Here is a 22,235-nt window from a genome sequence, read left to right on the forward strand (position 1 = left end):
ATTCATTTCAACTTCCACCAATCTGACATTTCAGGGTCCATCTAATTTCTCGTTCCTCCCTTCTCCTCCAAAGTGCAATCATCTACTTTAGTTAGCCTAAGCTGTTTGTAACTGCTCAAAAAATAATAAATGATTATGATGATAGTGAACTGCATCTTTAAATTGATTGATTGATTGATTGATTGTCAGTTATGGCAGTGGGTAGCTAAATGGCACCCATTTAGGACCAGAGATGAGTGATCACAGGCCCTTATGTCACAAACAAAGGTGTTTTGATGAGCTCACAACACAAAGGTTCTCACAGAATTTTAGGGGAAGAACTGGTCTAGAGTTTGGGTCATAGGAAACTTGATGTATTTCCTGTGACATTGAGCTCCATGTGACATTGGTTCATTCCTTCCCAGTCTGAACTGTGATGTTTTAGTTGACCAACAGCCTCAAAATCTCAATGAGTCATGGATGACTCCTTTCCACCTGCTTTCTACACCAGTATGACATGTCTGTCAACACACACCCCCTCCAAAGTCATCTTCAATACTCAGGTTATTCTGAATCCACTGAATTCCCCATGGGGGGGGGGAACAGACACACAACCATTGGCTATGGATCAGACAAACATTTTTTTCTTTACTACTGCTGATAGTCAAAAAAGTTCTGGTCTACAATGACCTGTCCTATAATTCTAATAATCCCTGCCTTCAGCTCATGAAAGTACCCTGGGCAGACAACAGGCAATTAAGGATCTTGTAACTAAAACCCTTGAATTCTCCTTGGGAGCTGGTGATCTGCTTCAAGCCTCTCTTCAAAACAATGTGCATCATGTAGATTTAGGAGGCTAAGGCTGCAATCCTGACCACACTTTCTTAGGAGTAAGCCCCATTAAACAAAATAGAACTTACTTCTGAGTAGACCTGGTTAGGATTGTGCCCTAACTGAAGATAACCTTCCTCAGTGGATCTTTGAGACTTAGACATGGTGTAAAGGCCCTGTTTCCCTCACCCCTTTGGCTGTCAATGTTGTTTCCATAGTTTTGTTTCCTTGTTTGCAAAGGCCGATGGTTTTGTGGCCCCAGCACTGCAAGTGTCCGTGTCACCTTGAGAGTCTTTGAGTGCAATTGAGACTGAGACCAAGATATGCTCTTGTTCAGGCTGTTCTCATTGCTGCTGCTGCTGCTTTTGCTTCTGCCCCATGTTGTCAGCAAGAACGCGAAATCCAGTTCGGGTCTGCTGCCCGACATTCAACGCAGCCTCCAAGATTCTTCTTCCGATGATCTTGTCATTGGCGAATTTGTCCCCCTCCGTGTTGCTGAACTGAAGGAGGTTTCTTTCAGCAAAACTCCGGATGTGTCTTCACTGGAGGCTTAGTAAGTAGCTCTCCTCTGCTTGAAAGATATACCAAGGGCCACACTGGCATTCTGGTTCTCCTGCTTCCCATGAATGGTTGTGTGGTCATAGCGCTGTGAGCATCCATGTCACCACGAATGCCTTTGAGTGCAGTTTGGATAGTGGCCTCCTCTTCTCAGCCCATCCATGCAGCTGTGTGTGTTCATTTTAATTCTCAAAGTTGCCCTGATAAGTAGACTTGAGTCCCTGTGGTTTCTCTGAGGTGATGGGGAGAGTTTGTAACTAATCATAGATTTGAGTCTGGGCTACTGGTATCCAAACACAACCCTGTAGTATCTGCTTCATGCTGGATTCCCACAGTTTTTCTCTTTCTTTGAGAGAGACACAGAAACATCCCCAATTATTGAGTTGAACTGATAATCTGCTCTTCGTTAAAACTAAGCCACAGTTTCCAATGTGGTAGTGAACCTGTGTCTGGTCGGTTCCAGTACAGACTGGATGTTGGGACTGCATGATATATTCCGGAGATGTTCAAGAGAGTCACACCACATATTGAAATCCGTATGGACTTTCTATTAGACCTGATCATCACTGAGGTTAAATACTCTTCTCCTGACACGGATTTTTCCAGATCATTTTCTTTCCCCATTGATTTCTGTAGTAAAGAAAAGGTGTAGAAGGGAGGGGGGAAACTCTAAAAATATTTTCGATTATGATAGATAATAATAGAAAGAAAACTAGAATTTCAAGGAGGACACAAGTCTAGAACCCTTGTCCTTCATATACTAGCTTTCTGCATGTGTGGATTTTATTTTTGTACAGAGGAGCATATGAAGTGGCACAGCCAGGCACAGAATTATTTCTGTACTGAGAACTACATCTGGTCTAAGAGGCAAGAAGGCAGTGAAGAGCTGTCAGGCTGCTATCAGAACAAAAACCACCACCAACACCAATGCCCCAACCCATAGGTTGGCATCTTGAGTGTGTGTGTTTTTATTGATTTAATCACCTGCTCCTTAATTGTAAAATTGACTGATTTGTTTGGACTCTGGGCAGATTTCAGCAGTGACCAACAAATGTATCTGATCAACTGCAACCCTCAAAAGATTCAAAACCTGATTTAGGAAATGGAAAAGATGTGGGGAAACAGTGGCAGACCAAAGTAATATAGCAACCATCTTTTCACAATGACAGCGTATTTATGAATGTTTTGCCCTAGTGCTGCATCTACACAGTGACTAGCATGCCAGTGACACAGGGGTGTGCAGTGGTGGGGAGGCAGATGAGACAGAGCCTCCCCACTGGAGTTCTTTGAGAAGCTCCGCCGGCGTGTGAGTTGCCCAAGGACCCACAACCCATGCGCTCTGTACATGGATTGTGGGTGTTTGGGTGCCTCTTATGGCATCAACACTTTTTGAAGAACTCTTCTAGGGAGGCTCTGCCTCACCTGCCTCCCCACCCTCTTCACGTCCCTTTGGTAATAGCTTCCAAGAGTCAGAAAGGCCATGGTGGGTACATTAATCCAGCAATGTGCATTGGGACCTCACACTACATGCAAATCTCATTGCAGCATAATTCCCAAGTACTACCACCATGTCCTGGCCTTGGCATTTGCTGTGAGTGAGATCAACAAGGATGCCAGCCTCTTACCCAATAGCACGTTGGGATACAAGATCTATGAAAATGCTTACAATGCTTTAGGAACCAGCTTTGGAACAATGTCCCTCCTTTTTGCAGGACAGGGGAACCCCCTGAACTACAACTGTGGTGGGAACAGGAAGCTGGTGGCCATCATTGGAGGGCTCATCCCCCAAAACACCAAGCAGATGCCCCATATCCTACATATCTATAAGATGCCACAGGTAGGTGCAATTGTCTACATGGAGAGGTGCAACTCCAAAGAAATGAGATATTCCTCATCTCTTGGTTCAAAGTTAACTGCACTATCTACTCGTATTCCAACACACACATTCCAATGTTGATGCCTTCTCTCTAAAAGCACTTTAAGAAAGGGGGATCAGATTGGGATAATGGCAGAGGTGAGTAATTAACCTGTTCTCTGCTCACATCATATACAAATTAGCTGAGTGTTAAACTCTTTATTTGCAAAAGTATGGGGGGAGGGGGCTTTGGGGTGAAGAAGCTGCAAGAAACCAGAAATCTCAAAATTCAGACTTTTGCACCAACTGTAGAGTGCCTTTTGCTGTAAGCACCAAGGGAGTTCCCAGGCAGAAGGATTTATTGACCTGATTTTACAACACTGCAAGGCCATCCTTATAAGTACCAGAGCTGTTACTGCAACACTCCGCTGAGTTGCTTTGGGTAACCAAAAGTGACTCTGATCTCTTGGTTCTTGATAGTTGGGGTGAAAAGAGACATCTTCTGGGCCTTGGCAGAAGAAAGAGAGAAGAAACCAAAACAAGTGGAGAAGAAAAGGACGATGAAAAAAGACCTGTCCTTTTGGGATTCTGCATTAGGGGGAAGGTTTTTTGCTGGCATCTCCATGTGACTGAAACACATCGATAGTCAATAAACTTTTTGCCTTTAGCATGTATTTGAAGCATTCTCTCTTCCTTTTATTTATTTATTTATTTATTTAACGATAATAAACATAAAATACATAAACAAATACATAAACAATATTCTAATGGTGTAGCAAGAATGAAGCCAAAAGATTCCTACTAGTTATATTTTAGATACATAAAGTCCAAACATTAACAAATGGTAGTCTATACCACTATCTAATCCTTCAAAACCAATCTTCAAATCCATAATACATCAAATCATTGTCTTCTCTCTGTTTCAAAAAGTCAATAATTGGTTTCCAATTTTTCAAGAAGTGTTTTATTGAGTTCTCCTTAAGCAAAGTTCATAAGTTTTGTCCACCATTCTTCTATCGAGGGTATGTTTATAGTCTTCCAATTTTGAGCATAAAATATTCTGGCAGCGCTTATCATATACAAAAATAAAACTTCATTTTTTCTTTCCACATATTCATCTGTCATACCTAATAAAAATACTTCTGGCTTCAACTATATATTTGTTTTTAAGATCAGCTATATCTGTGCATGAATTTGTAACCAATATTTTTTTACTTTTGAACATGTCCGCCACATGTGGTAAAAGGTTCCCTCTTGTTTCTTACATTTCCAACAACTATTGGACATACTTTCATACATTTTGGCTAATTTACTTGGTGTCACATACTGAAGTATTCTCTCTTCCTGAACTTGAACAGTAAAGAGAAATATGTGATTATTCCATATTATCATCCCACCCACCCTTAACCCAATCTAACCTGCTGTGCCTTTAAGATGGAGCATTGGACAGTGCAATCCTATGCATGTGTTCTCAGAAGTAAACCCCATTTGGTTCAGAGGAACTGGCTCCCACATAAGTGCATATTGGATTGCCAGGCCATACTAGCTTGTCACTGACTAAGTGCTATGTGACCAGCCACTTTGAATGTATCTTTATCTCCATTCCTATGGATTATCGTAATACAAGGGACCCATGTTTCAAGATGAGGAAGGAGCAGTGTTCTTTAGTATCGTGTAGAATCGTGTCCAGGGTGCAGTATCCATGGCTTTTTAGCCTAATATGAGGCTAAATATGAGCCTAATACGAGGCTTTTTAGCCTTCTCGTATATACAAGAAGATCAAATACCATGAGACCAAACTTCTCCCTTGTTTGTCATTTGTCATTTATATTCAGGATTAATTGTAACTTTGTCATATCAAAGAAACCATTCTTTTCCTTCTTAGATGATTTATGGCTTTCTTGTTCCTGCACTGAGCGACAAAACCCAATTTCCATCTCTTTATTGAATGGTCCCCCATGAAAATGATCAGTATGCTGGGATTGATGCACCACTCAATCATTTTGGACGGACCTGGATTGGCCTCATTGTTTCTGAAGATGACAGCGGGGAAAGGTTGTTGAGGACTCTCATTCCTCAGCTCCTCCAGAGCAATATGTGTTTTGCTGTGTTTTACTGAGGGAGAATTTTAAGGTTTACCTGTATTGATATATCTTCTTATGTAAACTTATGTATTTGTTTAACTCAAGTAATGTATATTGCTCTCTGAAACTGGTTCTCGGGCCTACAAATATGGATACAGACTTTGGTTGTGCAGTTCTCTGCTTACGCAGATAAGAAGGAATGTGTTCTTCAGCTTTTAAACTGTGGCTGACAGCCAGGGACTTTTGCAAGGGAACAGAGAAGATCATGTCAGACAGTACTAGGGCGCAATGAACCAGGTTTATGAATTCTGGAAAGTTTGGAAAGTCCCGAGAAGCCAAACTGCGTCATGGTTGTTATGGACAGTTGTTTTTCTACTGTTATAAAAGTGATCACAAAAGGGGAGGTACAAGGGAGTATGGTCTTGTCCTTGACAAGTCTGTTTGAGCCTGTTAGATAATAAACCATCTGAAAGAGAGCTACTCTTGATTTTTCATTTCGGCTCCTAATTGGAAAACAAAGAAATCTAAATTCTTTCTATCACTTTTAAGGAAATTATTCCAACCCTGAAGTCATACTGGATGGAAGTAAAGAAGTTATATGAAAATATAGAAAGAATTAGTTCTACTCTCTTATTGACCCAAATTAATGTGATTCTTGATCAAGCGCTTTTAAGGTCTGTGGACTGTTTACGAAGGCCTCTATTCATAAATGAACGTTTTTTAAACCACTCAATCCTTGGTGGCTGCTTGGTGGGTCTACTGGTGATTACGCTCATTTGTGGTCTCATCCCATCACAGATCAAATGGTTCCACAGCAGCATGGCCAGAGCTAAGATGGTGGCAGGAGAGAGGCATTGACTGTTGTTTTTTCCCCTTTGTTGACTATTTGATCTCATGACTATTGGAGCAGTCTTCCCTGTGTCCCTGGAAGTTTCAGTTCAAATATTTTCTTTGTCAAAAACTCAGGTGTCCATTCATGCCAATGGTTCTCATTTGCAAGGGCACTGTTTCTCAAACTGGACTGGGACCCACTAGGTGGGTCATGAGAAAATTTCAAGTGGCACCATTCAATCCAGTATTTTAGACATTCCAGTATATTAGACTTGATGCCAACATGGTATGTGTCTGCATTTGGGGAGATCTGTACTTTTAACTGGCTGCAATGTATATGCTTTTAACAATTATAGTAAATGGGGCTTACTCCTGGGTAAGTGTGGATATGGTTGCAGCCTAGGATTGTTACAAAAATTTTCCTGCTTGATGATGTCACTTCCAGCTTAATGACATCACTTCCAGTGGGTCCCAGATGGATTGTCCTTATAAAAAGTGGGTCCTGGGCTAAAAAGTTTGAGAATCACTGTGCGAGGATATATCTTAAATCTCGGTTCCTGCTGCTGTCAAGAATGTTTATTCTATTAATAGGACCATCAATGCACATCCTATTTTACAAAATATAAAATGAAGAGAAGGGGAGGGAGATGAAAGCAGGGCAGCTTTATGAGCCTTTGGACACCTTTTAAAAATGCCACTAGGAATTTCTAGAGTGAATTTCTAGAATGGTCCTTCAGGTGTCCATTGCTCCCCCTTCCAACTCCTAGAAACTAAATCTCAATGCAAGGTGCAAGTCTGGCTCAAGACCTTTTAGCATATGAGATGATGTGCCAAATGCTATATCCACCCCCCCCCCCTTAACCAGTGATGCTCCAGTCTTTGCTCTTCTAATTTTCTGGATTGGAAAAGGAAGTGTGGAGAAGAGTGTAGTGGGCTAGAGTGTCTCCCTCTTTTAATTCAGTGAGTGGGTGGAGGAGGAGGATCAGGGACAGTGAGTGGGTCATCAGGGACAAGGTGAGCGCCTTTGCCCCTTAGTGCCTGTTTCGATCTGCGTAATGGAAGTGCCAGCCTTCAGTGGATAAAGGCATGTTAACTTTTGTGGAGTCATGGAAGTGTGTGTGTGAACTATAATACGACACAGAATTGCAGACTGCCACATCACAATGCTGCAGCCAACAAGGCTCACTTTGGACCACTGACCTTGTAGGACAATTCTGTGTGTTAGTTTCTAGTATCCCTTGGACCTGAAAAGGCCAGTGTCCTCCTTGCTTTTAAACAGAACAGGCTGTTGCAGAATAAAGACAGTACACAGCAGCTGGAAGGGGGCCTCTTTGGCAATGTCTAGGCACAAGCAGTGGATGCTCAGCAATGATTTTGGAAATGTCATCAGGAGTGTTCAGTCAGTGTGCCAGCAGGCTCCTCGTTCCATCTGTGAAGTGTTGGAGGCTGCAGTTCTCATGTCTCTGTCAGAGACTGGGGCGGGGAGGGGGAGTGTCTGCATCACTCCCAGTCTACAGTATGGTAATATTGCTCTTTCTTTACCACTTACATATAGACAAGAGCTGGGGGGACTCAAAGCTTGTGAATAGGACTGGCGCAAAATCTTCGAACACCCAAGGTGGTGGACCTCATTTTATGAAGACATTTTTACCTTGCCTTTTCTGCCACCTCTGTGGGTGCCCAGAGTAGCTTACATAGCATTGAACAATGTTTTCATTATAAAATAATAGATAAAAAATCAGTGCAGCAAGAAAATGGCCAAAAACCAGAGGCCACAGCACAAAAGTCATAAAAGTGTCAAGAGTAAATAAAAACATAAAATATGGGAACACAGAAATGCAGCAGCACAGCATAAAGGCAGCAATAAATGATGATAAACAATAAAGGGCAGCAAGCAAAAGTGGTAACAAAAGCAGACATAAAACATTAAAAAAAACAGTATCTCCCCCCCCCCCAAATCCCCACCACAGCTCTACACTGCATAAATGCCAGTGTTCAAGGGGAGGGGACAGTTCACAATTCATAAGGGAGGGAGTTCACTAACTCTGGTGCCACAGCTGAGAAGACCCTCCTCCTAACTACCCCACTCACTTTGTTGCAGTTGGCACATGTAAGAGGTCGCCTCTGATCTCAGGGAGCAGGACGGAATGTGTGGGAGAAGAAGTTCCCTCCAGTATCTTAGTCCTGAGATGTCAAGATGAACACCAACACCTTGAATTGGGCCTGGAAGTGAAACAGTGGTCACCAGAGCTGTGGTTTGACAGAATTACTGCTAAGCCACAGAAGCCACATGGGCCACCAGGTTTCCAGACCATATCCATGTTGAGCATGGAGCAGTAATCTAAATGGGATGTCACCAAGGTGTGGACCACTGTGCTGAGGTCCAGTCCATTTGGGTATAGCTGCAGATGGAGCACCAGCCAAAGCTGGGCAACCCCCCCAGCCACAGCTACCACTTCCATCCAGGAGCAGCTGTGGGGTCAGGAGGACTCTCAAACTGCCCCAGCTCCTGTACAGGGAACGTTAGCACATTGAGAAACAAAGCAATTGTTTACTGCTTGTATTGTGGATTTCTGGAACAAGAGAACCCCTGTTTTCTTTCTGGATTTAATGTCAGCTTATTAATACATCCTAGAAAATGCTCTAGCACCCTCCCCCCCCCTGTATTTGGTGGAAAAAAGTGAGCTGGGTATCATCTGCATACTGCTGGCATCCCATTCCAAACCCCAGATGTCCTCTCCCAGAGGTTGCATGCAGATGTTAAACAGGAAAGGGAACCAAATAAACCCCTGCAGCACCCTGCATGACCACAGCCAGGGTGTCAAACAGGCCTTCTCCAGCACCACCCAATGGGACCCGTCAGCAGGAAAGAGTGGAACCTTTGCAAAACCGTGCCTCTCAGCCCTAATCTGACCAACCAACAGGGATACACTCCCCCCATCCCCCCCCGTCCAGTCCCTGGATCAGGTCACTCACCAGGGTGACTCAGGCCATCTCCATTCTGAAGTCAAACAGAAAGAGATCCAGATAATCTGTTTTGTCCGTGGCCCTCTGGAGCTAACACTAACGCCTGCTCCATCATCTTGCCCAGAAAAGGGAGGTTTGAAACAAATGCTGTGTCCCCTCTTTGACTAGATCTGTTCTAGTTCCTCTTCCCATTCCTTTCATTGGAAAAGGGAGACACCGTAGCCTGCCACTTTTCCTCTCCTCCACACTTCCTCTTCCTCTCTTCCTTTTCCTATCCAGGGAACGGAGAAGGAGTTGTAGAGATGAGTGAGTGGGTTGGGTGCCCCTCTGCTAATCTGCAACTGCCTCAGTTATCCTAATGAACAGACCAGTTCCTCTTGAGGGGATTTATTTTGTGCATTTTTTATTAGAATCCCATGTGGTTCACCAATCGGATCGCAGTGTAAAATAGTGTTTGGGTGTGTGTGTGTATGTAAGTAATCCTCTACTGCAGCCCACCCCAGATGACCTCTCCCAGAGGTTTCATGCAGAGACATACACTGATGACTAGCCTATTCAACTTTTCAGCACCAAAGCAGTGGTCATGCTGCCCTGTGGTAAGGAAACAAACATTCCCTTACCTTGAGGAGGTCTCCATGACTCCCCCCCCCCCTCATCAGAGAATGGAGCACGCACCAGCTTGTCACCGCTGCATAGGTGCTGGAAAGTTGGTTAGGATTAGGCTGTAAATTATTACAGATTGGGATTTAATCCAAAACTAAAATGCCCGCCCCCCCCATGAACAATGACTGAGTTGAAGGAAACATTTAAACATATATTTTACAGCTGAGGAATATTCAAGGGTATGAAAGAAGACGCTAATTAGTACATGCCCAATTATGGATAAGTTTTGAGGAACAGCAAATTATGAAAAAAAAAAAAATTCCAAGTTCCATTTTACAACTGGGTGTGGCTGAGGTTCAGCGAGTAAATCCCATCTGCTTGTTTATGTATCTTTGATTAGTAGTGCACTCATTCCAAAAATTTTGGGGGCAGGTACTATTTCCCTTCTTCACCCCCCTCCCAAGCGTTTAATTCCATTAAGCCACTTCTGCCCAACGTTGCATATACGCAACAGGGATCAAATGTGTACACCTGTGCGCTGGGCAGAAACTAGAACGCAACAGCAACACTCATTCAGAAGGACAGCCTAGTTAATCTTTGCAGGAAAAAAAAGTCAAATTTCTTTACCTTTTAAAAAGCATTTTTAACTATTTAAAACCCGCTAAAATAATGGATTTGTTACCTGAAAATCCCCTTTTGCCTTTTAGTTGTGATTTTCTCTCTATCTGGCTATGTACTATGGACTAAAATATCATGCAGGTTAAACCTCAGCACACAGGCCACAATCAGGTCAAGTCACAAGCTTACACAACCTCCCTGTGGTTACACATTGTAGGAGGAAGTCTGGCATCTTAAATCCACCTCCCTATGATCACACATTATAGGAAGAAGTCTGAAATCTTAAATCATTGTTTGTCTCCCATTCGTTGTATCGTTTTAACCCAGTCTCCTACATTACTGTATTCATTGTATTGTTTTAACCTAGTCACTGCTTAAGTATTGTATGCAAACCTGAACTGCCTTCTGTGTGTTGCTGACTCATTGTATTGTTTAAGTTCCCCCATCTAGGAAGCCAGCCATCAGACCCCACTGAATTTTGCTGATAATCCTTTCAATTTTTTACACACTCCAAGCACCCCGCTGGGTGGTAGTAAGCAAGCTACAATCCAGCTCAGCTTTGTTTGCAAACCCCTTTTTAAGAGAGGGCTTCCTGCCACACGCTCTCTCTCTCTGGCTCCCCCTCCAAGGAACAACACATCTGTGTTGTGTCGGAGGGTCCTCTACACAGGACTCTCCCCCCACCCCAACTGCTCTACAGGACAGGTAACTATCTTGCGCCTGAAACTCTTTCCCTTCTTTCCCCCCTTTTTCTCCCCTTCTCTCCCCATCTTTAGTTAGCAACTGGGTTTGTCAGACCAGGGACCCCTAAAATCCTTCCCTACAAACTTTCCCTTTTCTAATTTCCTCAGATGCACCAAATACTTTTTACATGCAACCACCATAAAAACTAGGTACACTAGATTCAGGTACTAGGACCAAGAAACATATACTTATCATTTTTCCATGTGCATTATGTTTACCTTTGTGCTTCTGTAATAAAACTATAATCTTTTATTAAAAGTTATCTTTCTCTCAGTCTCCTCTTTAAAAAAAGGGAATTTCTCTGCATTACACCCTCTTGTTATCCAGCCTACGACCCTAAGGTTCCAATAAGGGCAGTGTAATAATTCCCCTAAACAAAACAGCCCTTTTGGTAACTGATTGGGGGTCAATCAATCCTAACAACGTAGTAGGAGTTTTCAGATTGCATAAACAGTTTCTTAGGGTGGCTGTACTAGACATGCACCTCTTCTTCTTCCTCTTTTAAGATAAAAACGTATGAGGAATGAGGAAATGATACTAAGTTCTCATCTGCAGTTGTTTCTAACTTTAGGGCATGGGAAGAAATGCATTCAGCTGGTGCAGGCGTCTGAGTGATGCACTTTTACTTTTGAAGATGTGCCAGGCAGGTTTAAACTGGTGTCAAAGTGATTTCACTTGCCTAAACTCAAGGGGGTTGTATCCAAGGAATGCTACTTGTGACTTTATCCCACTGAAATGAATGGGACTGAAGTTGGCCATGAATAACTTGTCTCAGTGATGGTGCTTGGCCGGGATTCGTATTCCTTGAATGCAGCCTAATGTCTTTGTGCCACTCCTATTCTCGAAATGCATCTAATTCTGCCCTTGTGTTTACACTCAAGGGAACTTTTCACAGAAGCATAACAGTACCTGTGAAGATGACGACTCTGACGTAAGTGCTCCATCTCTTGAGCACACCTTTTCATGCCTCTTGGGGGTTACTGAGAGGAGGTTGGGATGCAGCTACTGTGATAGATGGATTGGGGATTTTGCACACTGGGGAACAGGAATAGAACAAATTTTGTTCCTGGATGCCACCTAGGAAAGGCCCGTCTATGAAGCTAGTTTCCTCAGGCAGCCAATTGGCAGAGGAAAGTCACTGCCTTCTGTCCATTTTGCTGCCTCCTCCTCGTGTTCACTGTTTTGGAAAAGAAAGAGGAGGAAAACAGGAGAGGATTGAGGTAGACTAAAATTCAGTCACTGTGTTAAGCTTGCGCTGGAAATGGTGGGATATTTGAGGACTGCAATTTCAAGCTCCCTTGCTGATGTGTGCTCTTTCTCTCTGTGACTGTACCATGCCCCACTCAAATATTTGTCTTAAGTTTGTGCATGAAAATATTGACGCCAAAGCAAAACCTGATCGGAAAATGGGCAACTTGGCAGACAGGCAACTTATTTGAAAAAGAATTATTGATCATGTTGCACATCTGCAGTCCCTTTTGATAGATGCCCTGAACTGGAGCTACTTTGCAACTGACTGTCTTCTTGCAGGGATACACCTGAATAGCATACTCATTCTGCAAAAGGGAGACATGAGCAAGAGATGTGCATGGTTGTACATGGAGGAAATATATACACAGCAGTGGGAATGCAATCACGTCCTATATGCCAATAACACCAATATGCCAATCTGTAAGAATTAGCAGTGAATATAATAGGCTGCAGTAGACATGGTAAGGATTGCTGCATTCTTGTTCATGCATCTAACGACCCTTGGTCGCCACCTACTGATGTAATCTTAATTTTACAACCTATTGGGTTTTTTTTAGCAATGCAGAACAGTGACCAGTTCCTTAACTGCTAGTTTTAATTCATGATTCTGGTAAGTGAATGGGGGTTCACTTATCAGACCCTACCCACTGAGGTTTGAAAGACACACGTACATAGTTGTATTAAAAAAAAAAGATAGGCAGTTTTCAAGGCTGATTTGCCATGTGGTTTGAAGAGATATCATTTCATAAACACCCATCCATAGCCTCATTGGATGTGCAAAGCTAGTTGTTTAGTTCATTTATTTCTAGGAGAAAACCAGTGGATGAGACAGGGCAGGCATGTGCTTGATGTATTCTGTCCTGCCATTCTAAAATTAAAAGTAAAATTCAGTGAAGCAGGGGAAAGAACAAGCAAGAATAAAAAGTAGAAAAGAAAAGAGAATCAGGAATATATATGTGGAAGCATTTCAGGCCCTGGGCTAGTAGCAGAGGGAAATGGAATTGGATAGTAATTTCTTTCTCTCTTTTCCACACAACAGGGATACCCATTTGGTGAACTAATCATCTCACTGGGTTTTTTCCTGGTGTTCTTTATTGAAAGCATCGTGCTTCAGTGCTGCCCCAGGGCTGTGCATTCCCATGGCGACCACGAAAGTCACGACGATCACAAGAGTGGACCCACAGCTCTTTCTGGGCGTTTGTGCTGTTTATTTCGCTGTCCTTCCATTCTGTCTTTGAGGGCTTGGCCATTGGAGTGCAGAAGGAGGAAGTGGCTGCCATTCAGTTTTGCTTAGCAGTGCTAATCCACAAGGCCATTGTGGTCTTCAGCTTGGCCATGAAGTTGGTGCAGAGTGAAACTGATGCCCGGTGGAGACTACTATATTTGGTGGTGTTCGCTCTGATGTCTCCTGCTGGCATTGGGGTGGGCATTGGGGTGTCGCTTTCCAATGGTAATGGGAGCAGCCTGGCTCAGGCTATGCTGGAGGGAGTGGCAGCAGGCACCTTCCTGTATGTCACCTTCCTGGAGATACTACCCTATGAGCTGCGCTCACATGAAAGCCTCCTTGCGAAGCTCTTCTTCATTGGCCTTGGTTTCTCTGTCATGGCCATCATTGCCATTTGGGCATGAAGGGTTACCAATGCTGATGTCATCATGGGAACCCATCAACATCTTCTCAACCTAAAGAACTGTTAAAAAACTGAAAAAAAAAACAAAACATTTAAACAACAACTCTGAAGGAAACTGCTCAGGAGAAAACTAAGTTTCAAGATGATACAGCTGCCTGTACAAGGCAATCATGCATCATAGCTCACTATCCTCTATCCTGGATCTGCCAGGAGTCGATAAACATTCATCTGCTTGGAGGGAGGGTCTTCCTTCTCAGGTGTTTTTGGGGGCTGCATTCATTGAATCAGGATTGTTCCGATGTCCTTGGTTTCCTCTCAGCGTGCCCTTTCCGATGAACTAAGACAAGTTTGCCTACTCATGAGTAAATGTATGATACAGCTCACTTTCCATAGAGATCCATGCATTTTTATTATCCTTTTTTGGCCATAACTTTTGATAGAAAGGAGATATTTCACTCTGGTTTTCTGCATTGCTTTCTGCTTGAAATTCCACATCCAAAGGTATATAATATGTTGGGGTTACTTCTAACCACCGCAATTTTAGCGTGACAATCCCCAGTGCACATCAACCCTCCATGCGTATCTCCCGGTGCAAACTGCACCCCCACACCCCCTAGGGACGCCACTTATTGGAATTGCTAATTTCTACTCTACAGTGGTAAGTTGAATCTAATTCAGTGCAGGTCCAGTGTCATCACTTCCATGGACCTCGACTGTGGCCCTGAGAGTCACTGTTTTCCAACAAAGGAATTAAAAAGAAAAAATTGAGAAACTGCTGGATTAGAATTTGTCAGGAATTTTGACTACAGTGGATTTGGTTTGAAGAAAGGCTAAGCTTTTTTGTCTCATTTCATTGTGAAATAACTTTCACTCCCATTCTATCTACGTTCCCATTCCACTGATGCAGCTGCACCATCAAAGCACCTACTACATCCTGTGAGGGGTGGGATAATCCTGGAGGTCTCCTCTAGGTAAGGGAACATTTGTTCCCTTGCCTGGGAGTAACCCTTTGCTACTATTATGGGTCTACTCTGACCTATCAAGTTTGCTCACTCAAGTGTAAGTGGACCTGCAAAAGTGGAATAGAAAGGGCCAGAAAGGGGGATAGGATAAAATGGGGCTATTGTCATCAGTACTGCCCATTCCCTGTTCTCAAAAAACACATACCTCGCTGACCCTGTCTCCACCTTGTTCCTTCCACTCTCTGTTCTGCTCACCCCAGCCCAACCCCAGTGCCATTGTATTGGTGCCAGGGCTGTTCAGGAGACCACTAACATGTAGCTGTGGTCACTTACTACTTGTGGCAGTGACCTGGCTGTGCTGAATGGTGGATCGTGCTTTGTGACTGCTGTAAAAAACATGGTATACACTTGGAATGCAAATTCAGGCAGAGCAACCGGCCCATAGGATTAGACCATTAGTTCAGACAAATTTCATGCATTTGATCTCATGTAACAAACATTCACTGTATGAGGGATCTGAAATCATCAATGTGATCATCTGCATGGTAGTTATCTAAATCATTGCCTTCTGTTAGAGAAGTCCCAGGGATAATCTGAAGCCACCTTCAAAATTCATAACAAAAACAACTGACGCCACCTCAGAAGCTGAGGATAAAATGTGCTCCATCTGCACTTCAGTTTTGGAAGAGCCAGCTATGCCCTGCAGCTCTGAGGTATTCTCTGTAAACAGCAGATTATCTATTGCTCGACTGTGAAGACTTCAAGGGAGAAACTTTGCAGTGGTGGTTTGCTCAGCTCCTCTCAGGTCGTTTCTCCACGTGATTGATGGTTCGGTTCATATTCATAGGAAAGTTGATTGAAAGCTGCGGGACTGAGGTTCATATATGCTCTTGCTCAGATGGTCAACATTGCTGCTGCTGCTGCTGCTGCCTCATGGGGTCAGCAACAACTGCCACTCCAGGTGGGGTTGGCAGAAGAGCATTCATCAGTCTCCGGACGTTACTATTGGTGTCTTTGCCTCTCTCTCAATTGCTAACCTGACAGATATCTCTTTTAAAGAAACTCCAGGTGTTCGTTCCCTAAGAGGATAGTAAGTTGCGTTGTGGTTTTGATGTCGAGTAATTCTGATTAAAACTAGTTTTGTAAATATAGAAAAATTCCTTGGGATTTGGGACTGGTGGCAATAGTGGGAGCAGTAGTGGTGGCATGGAGTGAGTTCAGGTTCACATGAGCAAAAAGACCCCTGCACCTAGAGAAGTGGAACGTCAAGATGAACACTAGGCTAGAACTCGTTTGATGTGCCATGCTAATTATCCTTGTGCAGAGACTTTGCTTTTCAGGAAGGAACATAACATTTGGCTATGCGAGCTGCAGCCAGTGCTCTGAAGTGGTTTTGCTAGTGGGTGTGCTTTTAAAAACATGTAACATGAACACACATGGAGGAAAGCTAATATGCCTGCAGGTTCGAGTGTGGGGGCCAAAGGCACAACTTTGTGGAATGACAGTCAAGAACAATGGGGCACAATGGTGATGGTGTAACAATAGATGACTTTTATTGTGGGGATAATATCATAATAATAGAAATGCGGAGTCAAAATAAAATGCAAAAGAGTGCATTCACCAGTCACTCATACAAGTGACAAGAGCCTTTAGCCCAAGGCTTGGCTGCAGCAGTGCCCAGGCCACCAGCACCAATATGCTATGCCCCCTGAATGGATTGAACGCGTCCCCCTGGAACTACTCAGATCTATGTCAGCAAAAAAGCTAGAATAGATCTAAGTAGGCCACGTGGGGTCCAGGGTACAGTAGAGTAGCTACGTTTACAAGTTCTTAACTTACTTCTCCGCCGCTTCCTGGTCCCTGGTCAGCCCATAGCACACAGTGGAGGCTGTGTCAACACCACTGCCCATTCTGGGCTGACCTTGGATAGAATCAGGCACTAAGTTATTTCCTGATTTAAAGGTGGGTGCAAAAGGTGAAAAATCAGGAATTTAGCTTCCCTTCGGAAAACAAAATCCTCACACATAAAACTGAGCTTCCCCTAGTCACCTAACATTCATCAAGGGAGACCTCAACCTTTTCCTAGCTGTTGTTGCTCTGTCTTAGCATAAAATCTGGGAAGCGGTTTTGTGAAAGCTTCCTTTCTTGCCTTCCCTCCCATCCAGCAGAAACCCATCAACCTCAGCATGGAGGTTGGTTGCATCTTCTGCCAACTGTGGGTTTCCCTGACCTTCCCTGCATGATACCACAGGACAAACCCCTTGGAGCATTTGGCCAAAGCCATCTTCCAGAGTGTGAGGATGCAACAAAGAGCTCTCAACTAGACAGGTTGATGGTTTCTTATAAACCAGAAGAGTTTATTAAAATGTAGAAGAAAATTAATAAGAACAGGTGAAATTGGATACTTGATTAGAGAGACTTACTGTTCAGTCCCAACCCCTGCCACTCGAAAAAATGGAGGCGCTCACTGTGTGCTATGAGGGAGAGCTCAAGGTTCTGGTGGTGCGGACATGTGGTTGCCAGCCACTCACACAGGTCGCCCCATTGCATGCAGTGTCACTGCTTCTGAAGTGCTGATGGAGATGGATTCCGGTGATGGAAGACTAGTTCTATCAACAGAAGGTTCCCATAGGATTGGACCCTAAGGCTGCAATGTTAAACACCTTTACCTTGAAGTAAGTTCCATTGAACACATTGGAATTGATTTCTAGGTAGAAAAGCAGATAGTGGCAAAGAAAATAAAACCAGCTTTTAATGCAACAATCCCAACACTAGAAGGGGATCTTTTTTCACTTTCTACCCTGGTGGGGTATCGAGGCATGAGCAAAGTACTCCTCCGTGGCAGAAGCAAAACGAACAACATCCCAAGCTAGCCTTCCCTTCTCCGGAAATGGGGAACTGAGGCTACACTTACCTCATTGGCTTGTTCCAGGAGAAGAAACTTGTCACCCAACCTGTTCAACCACCCATAAACTATGGGCAAATGAATGGAAACAACCAACAGGCAGGGTGACCAGAACCTTTCTGACATTTTGTTCAGAAGGGAATTAGCCCAAATGATTGCAATTCTCAACTCTTTTTCTTGTTGGGCCATCATGAGATATTACCAGGGCTTCCTTGCCTGTAACTGGGGATAGTGAAGACTAGAGAGTTCATAATAGCAGAGCTGAATGTGGAATCAAACAAGGTCACTTTCATTTTAAGCATAGGGAAGGGCTATGCTAAAAGCATGAAGCATTCCATTCACCATACTCTGCATGAACCAGAGCCCAAGATGACATGATCATTTCATTGCAGCATAATTCCAAAGTACTTCCAGCATCTCTTCGCCATGATGTTTGCCAGGATCGAAATCAAGAAAATTGCCAACCTCTTCCCTAACAAGACACTGGGTTTTGCATTGACTGACAACTTTTACAATGCATGGGGATCCTGTTCTGGAACTATGCGTCTCCTTTTCACAAAACGGGGACATCCCCTTAATTACATCTGTAGCAAGGAAAAGAAGCTCATTGTCATCATTGGGGGGCTCATTCCTCAAAATTCGAAGCTGATGCCTCACATCTTAAATATTTACAGGATCCCACAGGTATGTGTGTTCCCTAATCTCGAGAGAGGTACAGCCACTAGGATTGCTAGGAGAGCAGACAATCTGGGCTACAACAAGAGAAGACAGAAGACTCTTCTCTGTTCATTTAGCACAGAGTTGGAATCAAATGTTAATCAAGTGTTGTGTGAAAATGTCAAAACCTGATTAAGTTCTTAAAAAACCACTTTAAGAATAATTTGTACTGAATTAGCAGCCAATCTATGTGGGCAAAATATTTTCTCCACTACCTTCCCTCGAGGAGGCCTCCGTGAATGCCCCACACTGCAGGATGCAGTGCATAACACAATGATAGCTGAAATAAAGCTGGAAAGTTGGATTGGGTCCTGAGAGCCCAATTCTATGCCTGTCTACTCAGAAGTAAGTTCCATGATAGTAAATGGAGCTTACTCCCAGGAAAGTGTGGACAAAATTGGAGCCTGAATGAATTATCCTAAGCCTCTTGGTCATCCTGCCCAAAACACTACACCCCAGAAAATTGAGACTTCCAAATTTTTCTTACAGGATCAAGTACAAAAAATTATACTATATAACCTGCCAGGCATTTGAGAGAGGACCTTTTTATTTAGCAATAATCAGATGTTTGTCTGCCCTAAAAAGCTCCTTGTCTTTCCCCTTAGCTCAATTATGACTGCTTAGACTCTTCACTGAGTGACAGAACTCAGTTCCCTTCTCTCTACCAGATGGTCCCAAATGCAAGATCTCAGTACACTGGGATTGTTCGACTGATTAGACATTTCAAATGGAACTGGATTGGCCTCCTCATTTCAGACAATGACACTGGAGGAACATTTATGAGGACTCTCATTCCCAGGCTTCTCCAGAACAACATTTGTGTGGCTTTTACGAAGGAAATTCCAGAAACAAAGATGTTCGGGAATGAAACCATACCCTTTTTACACCATCTACCAGGAATAGGATCTATTCTCTCTGCATCCAAAAGCAACGTGACTGTTGTTCATGGAGATTCACGATGCATGGAAAGTTTGCGAATGCTTCTAAAATTTTATGAAACTGGACAGCAAGATCCAACAGAGAATGTTTGGATCATGACATCTCAGTGGGATTTTGCAACCGTATTAAACCCGCTTTTATTCACACCCAAATCCTTCAATGGTACCTTGTCGTTCACACTCCACACAAAGGATGTGCCAAGATATGAAAACTTCCTTAAGGCAATAAATCCATATCGGTCTGTGTTTTCTTTCTTGTATAATTTCTGGTCCGCTGCATTTCTGTGTTCATTCCCCACATTTAACTTTTATCTACCAAACACCGGGAACTGCACTGGGGAGGAGAAGCTGAGCAGTCTCCCCAGTTCCGTATTTGAAATGAAAATGTCCGGTGAGAGCTACAATATCTACAATGCTGCTCATGCTGTAGTACATGCTCTGCATTCCATGTACTCTTCAATATCCAAGCACAGATCAAAGGGAACTGGAGGCACAGGGGATGTTTGGGCTGTTCAGCCATGGCAGGTAGGATTTTCCTGGAAGCCTCTACTGTGTACGGTCACGGATGGACTTGGATCTACTCTTGCAATGCAACTGGACTGAGCGAGAAGTGAGCCAATATTTTCACTTCAGTTTGTCTAAGCCCAAGTCCTTTCTATTTGGAAAGGGACTGGCAGCCCAATCCTCTGCATGTCAACTCAGCAGTAAGTCCCATTAGAGTCAATGGGGCTTACTTCCAGGAAAGTGTGGCTAGGATTGGGTTGTTAATTGCCTGCAGCTTCAGCCATGTATTAACCGTTTTTAAGGTCATTCTTAACAGTGAGGAACCCAGTTGTGACAGGCTGTCCCTCAGTTCTGCCACTATGTTGATTGCCTCTGAACGGAATGTCACAATATTAGTATGTCTACAGTGGTTTAGCTCGTGAGAGGCAGGCAGTACCATGTGACACACTCAGGGACGGTGATACTATGAGTGGCCTAAACTGTGGATACTTTCGTGTTTTTAAATCATGCCATCAGGATATATATCCTTTGATAGGTAACTTAATGCAAAATGTAATGAAACAAACTGTGTTATCTGTTTTCTGTCAAACATTCTAACCAAAAAACAAGGAAAGGAAAACACAACTGCCTTATGTAACAAAAAGTGGATTTCTTTAACTCAAAACTAACCAATGTGACTTGGGGTGCAATCCAAACCAACTTTCCAGCACTAACTTAGCTGTGCCAATGTGGCGCGCACTGCATTCTGCAGTGGGGAGGCAGTCAAAGGGACCTCTTCAACATATGGGCAGGTTTGTTACCTTACCTTGGGGCTGCATTGCAGCTAGGTCAGTGCTGGAAAGTTGGTTAGGATTGTACCAAAATTGTTCCAAGAGCAAATGAGGTGTGATAAAACGTCATGGAACCCATAAGTGTTAGTCTGAGTCAGCTCTTAATTTCCATGGATCAGAACTCACACTAGCACTCCTATTCTTTTGTGTGTGTCATCAAGTTTGCCACTTGTTTTTTGTTGGTGACTGATTTGTTGGGTCACCTGGAATGTTGTATAGTAAAATAAATAAATAAATAAATAAATAAATAAATAAATAAATAAAGTTAATGGAGGTGACACTAACCCTAGTCATGTCACTAGTGGGATATTTGGGTAATGTTAGTCACTGACTGAGTTGAAGTTAGTTTGTCACTTTTAAGTCAGTCACTCTTAAAGTGGACCCCAGAAGCTGGTGGGGACTGGATCCCAAAGAGGGGGACATGTGGGGGTGGGGATAACACTGGGGAGGGAAAGTTTCTTATCTTGGAAGAAAGGAGATGAGTAGAGGAGCAATAGACTGAAGGATTCCTATTGGGGGTTATGAAATGAATTGTGAATTCTGGTGGAAATGGGGACTGGGAAAAGGAGGAGGGGGTGAGAATAACTCTGAGAAAGTTTTACTATGTAAAGTTTATAATCATTACAGATAAAAAAATGTTCTTGTTGATTTTGCTTGCACGCAAGGTCTTTCAGGTCACATGGAATTCCTGCAGATTCCTGACTAGGAGGAGGGGTTGCAAGTTAATGTGGGACATTGGGGACTTTGTGTGTTGTTGGTGACTGCCTTAGATGACTTTAAAAGTGGGTTCCAAACATTAATGGTGGATTACAGGTCTATCTGTGTTTATTAACCATGTTGACCACATTGTACCTCCACATGCAGGGGCAGGATATCACAGAGTACTATGTGCAGAGAATTTCACTCCCTGCTAGTGGGGAAATGTTCAATGCCTTTATTTTCTGGCCTTGAAAATTACTCATTTCATGTCATGACTCCTACTAAAAATAATTTTGTTGTTTGGGGGGGGCGGTGTCAAAAATGTATGGGCCCTGTGTGTCCAATGACCTAGCCATGCATCTGCATGTATAGTCACAGTCTCTGCATTGCCTGAAGACCAAGGTGGCAGATTCCAGTGATCTCAAAAGAACTCCTGCTCCACAATTGACCCCAGTGTTTTATTTTTCTTGTCCTCCAATCAGCTTCACCACTTTCTGAGAAACGTTCGCTTCAACAATAACGCAGGTGAAGAAATATTCTTTGAAAATGGGGAACTGGCCACAGGTTTTGATATCGTCAACACAGTCACGTTCCTCAATCGCTCTTTCCGTAGAGTCAGGGTAGGAAAGATGGACCCCTGGGCTCCTGAAGGAGAAGAGTTTGCCATTAATGGAAGTGCCATTGTGTGGAAACAGAAGTTTGATCAGGTGGGAAGGATCTGAATGCATTTT

At 43.3% G+C, this 22,235-nt stretch overlaps 1 pseudogene; it reads left to right on the forward strand.

Moving 5' to 3' along the window:
- The first annotated feature begins 1,133 nt into the window (after positions 1–1,133).
- On the forward strand, positions 1,134–13,950 carry LOC136654033 (zinc transporter ZIP2-like; annotated as a pseudogene).
- Positions 13,951–22,235: the final 8,285 nt, after the last annotated feature.

Source organism: Tiliqua scincoides, chromosome 5 (genome assembly GCF_035046505.1).
Source record: "Tiliqua scincoides isolate rTilSci1 chromosome 5, rTilSci1.hap2, whole genome shotgun sequence".
Classification (NCBI taxonomy): Eukaryota; Metazoa; Chordata; class Lepidosauria; order Squamata; family Scincidae; genus Tiliqua; species Tiliqua scincoides.